This window comes from Topomyia yanbarensis, chromosome 3, assembly GCF_030247195.1.
Source record: "Topomyia yanbarensis strain Yona2022 chromosome 3, ASM3024719v1, whole genome shotgun sequence".
Lineage (NCBI taxonomy): Eukaryota > Metazoa > Arthropoda > Insecta > Diptera > Culicidae > Topomyia > Topomyia yanbarensis.
Genome location: NC_080672.1, coordinates 386,304,715 through 386,319,211, shown reverse-complemented (window position 1 = coordinate 386,319,211; position 14,497 = coordinate 386,304,715). Strand labels below are relative to the sequence as shown.

General features: G+C 37.4%; 1 protein-coding gene across 1 annotated transcript in view; it reads right to left on the bottom strand.

Moving 5' to 3' along the window:
• Positions 1-14,497, bottom strand: part of LOC131689839 (uncharacterized) — a 72,026-nt gene that overhangs the window by 4,300 nt on the left and 53,229 nt on the right. The gene's annotated exons all lie outside the window — the stretch shown is intronic.

The window sequence follows — 14,497 nt, the reverse complement described above, 5'->3', positions numbered from 1 at the left end:
GTATGATAGACTTGTTTTATCGTGTTTTGGAATAACGAAACATACGAAAGTCCCACTGCTCCCATGGAGTCGTGCTAAATAAACGAATTATAAAAGCTAGTCTTGGGTCTATTAAAATCATGAGATTTTGAAAATTAACAAAGTAGGCAGGTTTTGATTATTTTTTCCAGCTTCAATTGAAAGATTCTCATCTTACATAGTCCATATTAAAAATACGGAATTGAATAAATAAATTCTTGAACCCTCGAAAACAATTTTTGATTAAATTTGTGCTTACAATTGTGTTCCAGGTTATTATTTTTGCCTTTCCCCTATAGAAAGGCTATGCAATCACTCTGAAAACCGACTTTTTAACCGAGGCCCGGAGGGCTGAGTCTCTTATACCATTCGACTCAGTTCGTCGAGTTAGGCAAATGTCTGTGCGTGTGTGTGTGTGTGCTTGTGTATGTATGTATGTGACCAAAAATAAGCATATTGGTTACTCAGGAATGGCTGAACCGATTTTTTTTCAAAATTAGTTTCAAATGAAAGGTACAACGTTCCCATAGACTGCTATTGAATTTCATTTAACTCCAATTTCCGGTTCCGGAGTTACAGGTTGAAGAGTGGGGTCACGCATGAAATTCCTTTAGGAATCGGAATTAGCATGGCATCTAAAAGATGCAAAACTTTATAAAATGTGTTCGAAAATGTTTGAATTTATAGTTTCAGCTCACTGATGCCTAATCAAAGCTACGTTGACCAAATTGGACAACTTCGGCGGAACCGGAAGCTTCGGGAAAGTGGCTTTGTTCCTAAGTTGAATTCTCATCTGCTTCTTAGAAATGTCTAACTAAATTTTCACAAAAGCAGCCTCAAATAATAGCTAGAATATTCCTATTGAATACTATTAAATTTCCTTTGAATCGGAGCTCTGGTTCCTGTGTTACGGGTTGAAGTATGCGGCCACATGCGAAATTTCCATATAAACCGGTAATCAATATATGTATAAATGATGCAAAAGTAATTAAAATGAGTTACAAATTGCTTAAAATTGTTGGACGACAATCTTATACCATTCAACTCACTTCGTTGAGTTCGGAAAACGTGTGTATTCGTATGTGAGCATATCTGTGTGTGACCAACAATTGCGCATCGGTTACTCGGAGATGACCGAACCGATTTTCTCAAAACAAGTCTCAAATCGAAGGTATAATATGCAGTTTGGTGTAGTATCGCCCTCCCACTTACCCTGACACCTCCACCTTTCATCAACCCTCCCCCCCCCTTGGCCACCATCGCACCAGCATTAGGGCATTGCAAAAAACACTCATTTTTGAAATTTCTATGGCCTCCTATTGTGACAAATAGCAAAGTAAACTCAGATGCCAAATTTCATATCGTTTGGACAATTTTAGACCTCCGCCCACTTTGCTTGAAGTTTTTGACATTGGTTTCATGTACAAATACAGTGTGTTTCACATTTATACGTTCACCCTAATTTCTCAGAATAACTTTTTTTCTATTCAAACAAACTGCACCAATTTTATAGTGTTTGTTTCGAAGCTTAATCAACTATCCCATATTTATAAGTTCACCTTATTTTTTTGCCTTTCTCATATAGAAAGGTTATGATTAATCTGAACATCGTCAACCTAATCCCGGTCTATCCCCACATCACACATCTTCCTTCTCTTAACCCACCTTTCCTCATCAATTGCCCCCCCCCCCCCCAAGAAAATTTCCTAGCTCCTCCTAAATAAACTTACCTGTTAGGTCTGCAAAAGCAGTGAAAAATTTGGTTTGAAATGATTTTGAGTTTAAAAAGTTTAAATTTGAAACTAATTTAAAATTTGTTAACAAGTTGAAACTTTTTTGCGGGGTCCGGACCCCCCATACCCTCCTCCTGGATCCGTTGCTGGGTTTAAGTGTTTCAGCTACGACACATAGCTTCTCAAGTTCGTGGCTGTCGATCCATTGTATGTATGTGCAAATCGTACAGAATATGTAATAGATATTTCCACCAGTATATGTACAAATAAGAATTATTGTAGTAATATTGGATCTCGCGCGCAACTTTTTAGTGCGAGCCGAGACCTTCTTTCGCGAGGACTGTTGGCAAACAGCGTCAGGAGAATCATTTAGTTCTCTCTTGTTTTTCACGTCCCGGTCGAAGCTGGCTTGGTGTCCGGGATCAGATGTTCTCCCCTGCTTCTTGCACTTATTGTTGATCAGTGTAAATCCGTCATCATTGTTGCTACATTCGTTGCCGATGTTGCTTACAGTTGGTTTTGGGGTGCTGGATGATTTTTTTGTAGTTGTCATTATTGTCTGAACAGCAAAACAAATTTAGCCACCGTTTGCGGTTCAGGCATTGGTATTGACAACTCTGTTTTAGGTTCGCCGTAGATTTGCCGTAGATGAGTTGGCAATCGGTTGAGATGCATTTTCCTCTGCATCTTCCGCGCAAGGTTGTCCATGATGAGCTGTCTGATTACAATACTTGCACGTAGGAGTTTGCCCCTCATGGGTGCATAGCGTAGTTTGCATAATTCTAGTTCCGCGAGTTTTGAGCTTTATTGTCAAGTAGGAGGGTACAGGCCTTTCAACCTGCATCCTCACTACAAAAACGCTGTTAGGAGTACCCGGAAAGAAGTTTCTCCAAGTATCAGGTGTAACGGATTATACTTCTCCGTATTGCGACATGCATTTTGCAATTGGTTCAGGAGGGGCACGAGGTGATACGTCATATAACCTTATATCTATATAATCATTCTCAATATATACGGGAATCTTAATCCCAACGTTGTCACTTTCAACCACGTGTTTTAAATTCTTGTTCAAAACGAAACGCTCGGCTTGTGCTAACGTGTTGAATGATGTTAAAATTGCATTGCGAAGATGATGACACTGAAGGTACAGGACTTCCGCAAGCCTAAGTTGCAGTTTTACCTTCAGAAGGTATTCCACTTCGCTAAAACTCGGTTGTTTTGAACAAAATTTAAAGCTCGGTCGGAGTAGAGCTTTTTTGTCAACTTTACTCATAATGACAAGAATAAACCTTTGTTGTCGAGACAATGCACACTAGATCGAGAGGCCTGTTGTTCACTTGGCTCGATTGTACGTCTGACTGCGGCAGAAGTAGAAAGTAGACTGTTCCAGGTTTTGGGTTGATTCAGAATTCCTCTTAATGCCATTTTCGTTCAGACAGTGAACTATAGCGGTGTAGTAGGTGCTACACTCATTCAAACTTGGGTGTAATCAGTCTTTTTTTGCACTAAACCAGTGTAATACCAGGTAAACACAAAATTGCTATAAGTTAGAAACGAATTTTAGTGAACAATCATTAGATATTTACCTCAAATTCCCGTAAAATACCTCTCAAAGTTTAAGTAATGCTCTTTTCAGCAGATTTTTTTCTTTCGAGTTCATCTCATCAGAATCCGACACTAACTTAGTGACAGAATTAAGTTAGCGCCGGATTGACGCTGCGATCTGCGCGATATAATTTGATATATCTGTAAGAATTACTTCCCTTGAACTATTTTATTGAGTTCTCGAATCATAACCCTCATTACCCTTTTTTTGATTTCTATATTTAAAATTATGGGATTTGGAACATCTATACAATTTTGCATCAAACGTTTTTTAACCTTCCGGTGGTTGTGTACATGAACAAAGTATACTCATTTTTTTTCTAAAACTGGGCGGCGGTCAGCTAGCTTCATCCGCGTTTTTATTGCCTATCTTTTATATACACGGAAAAATCCGTTCATAAATTCATAACCTCGTGAACTGAACGATTTACGAAAATCGTGACCAGGTTCTTGAAATTATGAATAATAAGCGTCGTATTCATGGAATTATTTGTGTTTTCAAGAAACTAGTTCGCACCAAAAATGTACATGGCGTTCCATTCGAATATTTTGTTGGCTTGCTGTGGTTGTTCCCTGAACATTTTTAGTAAAAACCGCGTTAATTGGAAAATCCGCGTGAAAAATAAATAAACGCCGTAAAAAAAAACTCAGCCAAAGACTTAATATTTTTGGAAGTTTTTTTTGCACGGATTTCGCAATTAAAGCGGTTTTTTTAGCTCAACCGGAAGTCGCCATCTTTGATTTCAAAATAGCGTCAAAAATCAATTTCTGGTCCCTACTCCATTCCGAAAATACCCATATTGTTGGGCACGGCCATAAAGGTCCGACCCGTCTCTTCCATCTTTCCGAAAATTTTGTAAGTCTTTTGCATTCAAAAGGATTTGAAATATTATTTGCAAAAACCGTGTTAATTGCGAAATCCGCGCAAAATAAAAACTGCCAAAATTCTTCTAAGTTCTTTGCATTTAAAAGGACTTCGAAATTTTTTTTTCAGAAAAAGTCTTTTGCACTGAAAACCTCATTAATTGGAAAATCCGCGTAAAAAAAACCTCGTAAAAAACCACGCAAAAAACGCGTAAAATAACCTGAGTGTACTTGGTATCCATGGAAAAATGACAACCTGATATTTGAGCTACATAGTGGGTCCATTGATGGAAATTGATGGATTCCTACTGTGCCTTAAAGGAGGCTCATGATTTTAGGAGCTTTACACTTCAAGGATTTTGGAATGTTTAATTGTAAACTATACAACGTAAGAACCTCAATCAATGAAAATCAATTAAAAACGTCGTTTGAAGGAGTTCAATTTTGAAACAAATTAAAAATTTCTCAACAAATTGAAACTTTTTCAATAAGTTGAAAATTTCGGCAGATAATAATAACGACTCTCTCTCAACCGAATTTTACCCAATTTAGACCAGTTTCTCTTTGGAGTGTATTGTTTACATAGAATTAGTTGTGCAGTTGTCAATGAAATTCTGGTCGAGATGGAAGAAAATCAGCAAACCGTTCGGGAAAGGATTTTGTGGATGGATTCGGGAACGGCTGCGTCCTGGATGGATGGATATACATCATTCGACCGTCTCAAAGGTTCTCCAAAGATTCCAAAAATGGATGACGGTGAAACAAAGGCTAGATCAAAACAGTTGTTTCGGCCTGATTTGGCATCATACTACTATTCCAAAACCAGGGCTAATTCGGTGGATTTTATTCCGAAAGCCATGAAGCCATGAATTTGTTCTGAATTCCGTTCGATCGAAACCTATTGGGTCATGATGAAGTGTGAACTTCGCTAAAAAAGAAGTAGCGAAGGACGCAAAGAAAAGATGAGAAAGTGGAAAAAACTGAGAAAAGCGTAACAGAAACGATTGTACAGGCAGGGATCAATCGCCAATGTCGAGCATTTTACTAAAACTTATTCTAAAGCTTAACCGACGTATGGAAACTGGAATAATTTCATTTCGATAACTATAATCGCTTTACCAATAAATCTGTGTCATGTTGAAATAGTTGGTAAGTCGACGTGCTCCTGCTCGTTGCAATGTTTCTGGCAGATTCAACTTTTTTCGCGGTTAAGTTGGTGAATAAATTATGATTCGGCAAGGGATCTGTTCCTGTGGCAAGAAAACTAAAGAATTGTTTTCGTTAAAATAATATGTCGTTATTTTTGTTTCATCCCTGGAAAGTTTTTCGATTGAAAAAAGGTAATAAATACAAACATTCGAAAGTTCCACATTTCAAATGATTTTTACAGATATCCTTGAACCGTACTTCCTCATCACCAACACAGGCATTTAAGCGTGGATTACATGTTGATGGGAAAGTATAAGGTAAGCAATAAAACTGAATTCACTTTATTGTTTGGAATTATCAGATGAAATTTGGAGCAAAATTTCGAAAGTCTGGAAATTTTCAGCTGCATACCGTACGATACTAGATATGGCGTATCTCAAAGAGAAGTGAAAGAAAGAAATGTAACTATATATTCCGATCCTTTATTTAACATACCTTGTAAAGATGGCCTTAAAAAGTTGCTTTGATTCTGACAGAGGCTTGTAGGTTCTGGTTGCGTGATCATTTGACTAATTTTGGTTTTCATGCAGCTTAAGATAGCCTGCCTCAATTTTATTCTGAGAAACTTTAGAGCTTGTACAAAATTAAAAGAAATGGACCCTAGTGCGACTTCTGAACGAGGCCATAGGTGAGTTCAACTAGTTCACGCATACATCTCCGTATAACAAGGAAAACGTGCCAATCAAGCCAATATGTTCTGATTCCTGGATTAGTTTAGAAAATTATAGTAAGAGGCATTCAATTTTTTTCAATTTTCATTAAATTTGATCAAACTTGGACCACAATAAAAATAATTATTATCCGCTTATAACACTCCTGCTGGTCTGACTTTTAAATTCAGCCGTTCATTTCAATGCCCAATAAAATTGATTTCCGTTTCCAGAAACAAACACAATTGCCAATTTGCATCATCCTCTGCACCATCGAAGAGGAAAGAAAGCGAAAACAAACTTTATGACCTATAGCTTGATAACGCTTCCTCAGACGACGTATTCAGCATTCCCAATTGGCAATGGTATTGAATTGTTGCATGATCAATTGCAGCAATGTTAAATCAAAACAAGTTTCGGCCAACCGCCCCCAGCCAGCAAAGTCCTCCACTCGCCCCTGGATCATTCCAAAAATGTACCACTCAAACAGCCGGTACTGTCGGTCTATCATAAAACCAGTACCCAACCGTGAGAGAAAGAGAGATTGCAATTTACCGATATGGTCTCTGGTGCAAGCAGCAGGTTGGTGACAGTGAAAGTAGAATTTACACGGAACCACCAGGGAGCGGTTGTGTACACGCATCAGGCTACGTATGGGTTTGTTGCTTCACCTCTGAGTTGCATTGCCCCTGGCACGAACTGAACATGCAACTGCGGAAGAGATGTCTGCGCTCCGAAAGAGCATGTGGTGCAGCTTCATGCTGCTCGGTAGGTATGTATGTAAGTATGTAGGTATCAGTATTATCTCATCGCTATGCTACAACCGCCAACCGATCGGAGTTATTATTGCATTTTCAAGCCGGTTTGTTTACTTGCTTTCTGTGTGAACCCTGCGACGGAAATGTCTGTCAGTAAAAACTAGACCAAAAAACGCGCGCTAGTAGGTGATAATGATCTCGTGCCCAAGGAATGGCAGTCTAAATGTTTTAATTTTTGCTGAAAGTCAATTAATCAATGCGTTTATTGGCCTCTAATTGAGTAATAAATACCAGCAGCAAATACTTCACGCACCACTGATTGAATAATTGAGGCGATAGAAAACTGCAAAAATTAAATTCGATAGTCGGGGCGGCTGTCAACACTAGTCGAAAAGATGTCCATGGCCGCGAAGGCATCCAATTATTTGAATGCATTCACGAACTTGCGAAGGCCTAGAGTAACTTGGAGACCTACGCGTGTAACCTTTGTTTGGTCAATGCATGTGCTTTCAAATAGTTGGCTCAGGTCTATTATAAAAGCACCGAACGTTAGTCACCTTTAAACTAAGCACTTTAGAATGCGTTCATTTCATGATGCAAGTCCTCTAGCGAGTGCCAGTTCCAGTAAATCAGGATTAGCATTTTACATGAGCTCGTGTCACAACACTGTCGCAAACATTACTTATAGGTGATATCATTTCATGGTGTTAATTCTTTTGGACTAAGCACGTTTGACCGAAGCAACGTTGGATTGAATGTATGTTAGGCTGACAGTGTGGATTTGATTAACTACGCTTCACTTTCGTCTGGTTGTAGTTTGCTGCTTCGTTTTGCAGATTTCAGCTATTCTCGAGATTAATTTTAGCCGAAAAATATCTTTTGATAGTTATATTGACAACTGCTAATGGTTTTGCTAGAAGCCCACGATATGTTATTATATTTGATGTAGAATTTTTATTTCGGCCGAAAGTATATTTTCCTGTGCTGAGTTTCTCTTTGCCACAATCACTGCCTCTACTTGGTTCCAAAACATACGGCAAGTTTAAACAAAGTAGTCCGGGTTCATTGTACTTAGCGTATTAATCCAAACGGCAAGTACTCGATTAGAAGTTTTGCTTTATTTTTACACGAGAACTCACATTTTCAATCCACTTGTTTGTTTCATTTGTTTTTGAACTGTTTCTTGCGATCAAAGCAAATATTGAATTATTGACCATTCATGAATTACGTAACGCTTTTAGGGGGGAGGGGGTACGACAAGTTGTTACATAGGGGGGAGGGGTGTTAACTAGATCGTTACGTAACATGTTTTCATCGAAGAAAAAATTTTTTTCTTGGAATTTGTTACGTAACAGGGGAGGGGGTGAGGGATGGAAAAATTTGTGACAATTTGTTACATAGGGGGAGGGGGGAGTCAATTTTGGGCAATTTTTGCGTTACGTAATTTATGAATGGTACCTTATGGGCAATTAACGCATCTTGGCTGCTTTATGCATTTGACCAAATACGTGTTTAAGTTTATGCAGCAGCATTAGAGTGGCTCGAAAATGACATTTTTCAGCACAGCACTTTTTGAGTGCCTGTGCAAAGTTTGGGAGCGGTCGGATGCTTCCCGGGTTTGCGCATTGGGTTTAAAGTTTGTATGTGATTTTATATGGGGAAATCAATTATTTTACATTTACGTTAATAAAGATCGCTATTTCACTCAATATGAAAAACCAGCTTTTTAAAACGATAATTCAAACCTTGGTTAACAACTTTGTCGAAGACGGTAACTAGCTACGAGTTTTCAAAAAAAAAGTTATAACGATTTTAAAACTTATGCTTCAATCCAAATGCAGAAATAATTATTACTTTAAACTTGAATAAATGAGAATATCCTTAATCGCTTTGGTACCTTTGAATGAAATGTTCAGAATGAATTGCTGAATAACATAGACGTAGTCAGTAAATGAAAAGAAGAGGTGGTATGGGATGGGGGGGAGTACTCCCCAGTTCCCTTTTTAGATAACACATATTCAAAGCAGGTTTATACCGCCGAATTAAAAATTAATCTTACGTGTTTGCGTGCTACTATTTAAATGTTCTACTGTTATTTCATTTAAAATGGTACAGCAGTTTTACATATTTTAAAACCCTGTTTCTTAGCCGTTCAGAGTCAGAATTTAAAAAAATGCATATCCTTAGATTCCTTGACGTCTCGGAATTGTTTCTATTGACGTATTCGTTTGAGGATCTAGGAACGAAACCAGGATAGTTATTTCAAACAAGCATTTTTTGATGAAATTGAGTTACACGACACGCAAAACAGAGGTGATGTTGGCGAACCAGAAATATACTTCAGGTTAGAACCAAACGCGATTTCCAGACCTGAGCTAGTTTTTGCCCCATGCAAAAACAACACATAAATATGTAAGTGTAAATTCTAAATATTGTAAATGTTATTTCCCACAACAAAGATTGTAGTATGATTCATATTCGGGTCTATCAAAATATTAACCCTACAACGGTTTCGTGACTTTTTCTATACGTAAACGGTTTTGTGGGGTACATTCGTACCCCTGAGCTAAAACCGCTCTAATATGCCTAGTTTTTATTGAATTTATAATTAAATTGGATAATTTTATTCAAAAATAAGCCAAGCCAAGCAGCCTTTTCAAATATATTCGTGTTTTGTACATTTTATTATTTTTTATAGAACAGGTCTTTAAAATACGTCAAAATCCTCTTTTTTCTTAATATTGCTCTAACTTTAAAAGTTTCTAGTCAATTTTGACAATCTATATGGCGTTGTAATAGTAAATAAATGAAAAACCGACAAAAAAGTGTATTTATTCCGATGTTTGTTTCAACAAGAAACGCCGATACAAACAGTTAATATACAGCAAGATGCAGTAGCGAAGTTAAAACAGGAAGGCGTCGAAGGGACAAGCCAGTGCACTGTACGATCCAGAGCCTGGGCTACAGAAAATGAGGAATTGAGTGGTGCGTAGTACATATTATATACAAATCATATTCAAGAATGTGTTTTGTCTCTTTTGTCCTCAAAACCAAAAAGTATGATAACGATCCAAGCGCCTTTTCTAGTTACTTTGCTCTAGTAGCTTTATTATATCAAATAACAGATTCTATTGTTCAGTAATGTTGAAGCCTATACAATTTCAAGCAAGTTTCTCGCTTACTATGTATCGATATTTTTCTTATAAAAAAGATATAATAAATTTTCCGAATTATATACACATGATAAAACACTAACGTAAACGGTTTTGTGGGGTACATTTGTACCCCAGACAAACTTTAAGCGGGCACTGTTGGATTGGTCAAGTGAAACAAATAGGTTGCATCTGCTTTAATGGAAGTTTAATAATCAAATTGATTTATGATAAAGTTTGCTTGCAGTTAAAATAAACCATAACGGAATAACAGAGATTGCAAATAGCTCTGGGGTACAAATGTACCCTACAAAACCGTTCTAGGGTTAAGAAAGTTCAGTCGTTGACATTTACAAGGACGTAATGATTCTTTGTCTACAAAACAATCTAAACAGGGACTGGGGAGTACACATGCCCCCCCCCCCCTTCTTCTTTTCATTTTCTGACTACGTCTATGATATTCAGCAATTCATTCCTAACATTTCATTAAAAGGTACCAAGTCTCTGCGATGAATATATTCTCATTTATTTAAGTTTTTAATGTCGATGTCGGTGGTGCACCGGCAGTGTTGGAAAAAGTAATCAATATCTGCATTTATATTTTACAATAAGTTTTAAATTCGTTATAACTATTTTTTGAAAACTCGTAGCTAGTTACAGTCTTCGACGAAGTTGTTAACCAAGGTTTGAACTATAGTATAAAGCTGGTTTTACGTATTCAGTGAAATAGCGATCTTTATTAACGTAAATGCAAAATAATTAATTTCCCCATATAAAATCCTATGCAAATTTTGAACGCAATGCGCAAACCCGGGAAGCAACCAATCGCTACCAAATTTTGCACAGGTATTTTGGACCACGAAAGGAACTACAACCGCGAGTCACTCTAAGCAGCATACTACGCAGTTACCGCTAAAAATGCGTTTTAAAATTACATCGCAACATTATATTTTATATCTTTATACTTTCTTTATACTTTTAACACCTGACGAATGTATGGGTATGGGTACAATACCGTTCTATGTATATTTGTCTCTTGTTTATAGTGAGATTTTATTTGTGAATAATTCACAATTCATTTAATTGCAAATACGATGGATTTAATTATAGTTGCATCAAAAACGCAGGAAAGAATCATCAGTGCCGCCAAAGTGAAACATCAATCCAATGTTTGATGTGAAACTAGGCATTACTACAGACTGTTTACACACAGATTTGACTAGCACAGATTTGGAACTAGCTAAAATTGCACAAAAAATCAGTAGATGATAAAACCTGGAAGTAACAAATCATCCTTCAATGTACAACTTCTGGTAGCGTTTATTGATCAATACCGACACCAGCCAGGCCAGGGAACGTATATCACAGCAGGAAAGGCAATGAATGTGAGTCTGACACTTGCTTTTACTAGAGGCTACAGCAGTGGTTTTCAACCTTTTTCATTCCATGTACCCCTTCCCGAACATTGATCTCCCTCATGTACCCCATTCTGAAAATTGTATACCACCATTACACCGTCAGAAAATGATTATCAATTTGATGATAAATCGATAACTAAACTATTTTCAATTGGTAACCTGTTCCTGAAGACACTTTCATAAAAAAAAATCCGACGGGATAGCTAGAATAGTAAATTAAAATTTACCCCGCATGATTCAACCCCTAGAATAGTCACTAGACTGCCCAAAAAACAATGAAGTTTTGAAAAATCAATGGGCCCACCCCTGAGTCGATTCCTAGTCTCACAAGGAGTACTTGTTCCAAATTTGAAGCGAATCGGACAAGTCTAGTTACCGGATCAACGTACCTGAAGTTTGTATGAGATTTCTCGACAATTTGCATGGAGGAAACCCACTAACTCGTCTTTTTGCCGCTAGGTGTCACTGTATGCATCGTATTATCACTGTAAGTTAAAATAAGAAAGATAAGTTAATTGTCTACAACTTTGTCGAAGACTGCTTGTCAATCCGGCTTTGTTAAAAAAAGTTATTAAACTTTTAACGAAGTGATGTCTGAGTCAGTTTTCTATGCGGCCTAGCAGTGCATGGTTGTGTATCAGTACTCGATTCCCACGAACTATGCATTTTTGTGAAATAACCGTTAGATTTAGCTCAATAATATGTTCAGAAGAATTGTAGTAAGTAATACGAGTCATGTTTTGGTTGAAAAATTTTAGTTCCAACTGTTACCGCATAGAGGGCATCAGCACTAACTTTTCATAGAAGAGAGATAGAATATCGAAATGTTCGGAAGAATTATTGAAAAATGTCTGCTCTACAACTTTGTAGAAGCAACCTAATATCTATCTCTTTCCGTTAAAAAAATAGTGTTGGCGCCCTCTATGCGGTACAATGTGGAACTAAAATTTTCTAACCAAAACATGACTCGTATTATTTACTATAACTCTTCTGAACAAAGTTTAGTAGCTTCTTTGAACAAAGCCGGATTGACTAGCGGTCTTCGACAAAGTTGTAGACAATTAAATTATCTTTCTTATTTTAACTTACAGTCATAATACGATACATACGGTGCCACCTAGCGGCAATAAGGCGAGTTAGTGGGTATCCTCCAAGTAAATTGTCGAAAAATCTCATACAAACTTCAGACACGTTGGTCCGGTAGCTAGACTTGTCCGATGCACTTCAAATTTGGAACAAATACTCCTTGTGGGACTAGGAATCGACTCACGGGTGGGCCGATAGGGGTCATTTTTTTCTTGTCACTCTAATAGTCACCCCTGGGGTGAATTTACCCCCGGTTGAACACCACTGAGCTACAGACTGTTTACACACATACTCGCGGAGATAAAAAACTATAAAACTAGCAACCATGAATATAAACTGGCATCACGAAAGGTCTATAACCTTTGAATGGGCTTTCCCCCATACTTCGCCTCACAAAACCATGATACTCGTTTGGCTGCCCTTTTTGACAGTCCGTTTGGCTGCAATTTTTCATACTTTGCTAGTCTGTGTGTGAAGAGTCTGCAGTAATTACTAGTTGCTAGCCCTCGCATGGTAATTTACTGCGAGCGCAATTCCGGCAGCTCTTCTTCTAACTTCTACCCGCTTGGAAGAAAAACGGGCAGTCAGCAGAAATCCGTCAGGATTCCGAGGGCTGTCAAAATTATCAAAATTACGCTGCCAGAATTCAGCTATACTCCTGCCAGTCATGCCAGGCCGATTCGCCTCATTGAGTTTCTTTTGATAATTTCAAAAGTGTCTACTTTTGAAATTTCACAGCTTCCTCGATTTGACATTTTGATGTCAAAACTATCAAGTGGCAACCGAATGGAAAACACGGTTGACAAATAATTAAGAATAATTATTTCAATAACTTAAATTAATTTTAAATGGTATTAATTATGGATGTTTCGAGAAGCGTTGAATGTAATAGTCAAGAATTACCAGCTCCGTTTCTTTCCATATTTGAGTAATAACGGCTGGATTTGTCATTACCATCTTCGGATAGGCTTTGAGGGCAGACTTCAATATGCTTCTCCGCAAACAGTGATAACAAGCCTGAACGCAAGCCAACAGGATCCAGGGATGCCAAGTGTCTTTCCAGAAGATCTGCAATATTTTTTGAAAAAGTCTGGAATTGTCTGGATTGCCAATTTTTTGAGAAAGTTCCATCTATGAGCTGCCTTTCAATGTTTTTTTGGTTGTCAAACAAATATGTCGCGACTTACTGAATATTATGTAGTTGCGCCCATTCGAAATTTAAATGCTTAATTTTCAGCATAGAGATTCCATGAAATACATTAAATTTGAACTTCCTGCTGATAAAAATTCGGAAAATTTAGCTGACTTTCAGCGAATAAACTTTGATATGACGTGTTTCCAGCTTTTCTCTAATAGTGGTTTAAAAATCAACAAAGCCTTCTTGTATTTTATTTCGTTATTTTTCATATTGTCTGAAAAAGTGTGCACAAAATCTCTGAAATCTGGATTAGACACAAATAAATCTGAATATCTGGACGACACTTATAAATCTGGAAGAATCCAGATAAATCTGGAAGGTTGGCATCCCTGAATAGATCTAAAAATATAGATAACGAGAGAGATTTTGCCGATCGAAGAGAGGGGGCGGTAACGATTTACTTATGTGAGATATTGGGGATCAATGGGTCCATTAGTAGGTATTGGGATTGTGGCGGTGATCACGATAGTGCTGAGAATTTGTGATGACATCATCATAGTTCCTCGATGGCAGAGTGCTTAACGCACCCAACTAGAGACTAGGAGATCGCAGGTTCGATTCCTTCTTAAGGATATATTTTTTTTCCAATTGTGTCCAATTAAAAGGTGAATTTTCACCGTAACTTCATTATCACCGTTCTGATTATTTTTCTCTGCCTATTTTCCACTGCAGACGTTCCTAAAAATCTTGAAAACAATCGTTCATATTACAAAAGATGCTCGTAAATATTATAAAAAAGACTTTCGTATATTTTATCAAACATTTCGTTTGAAAACAGATTCGTTATAAGCCAACGAAAGTCGTTT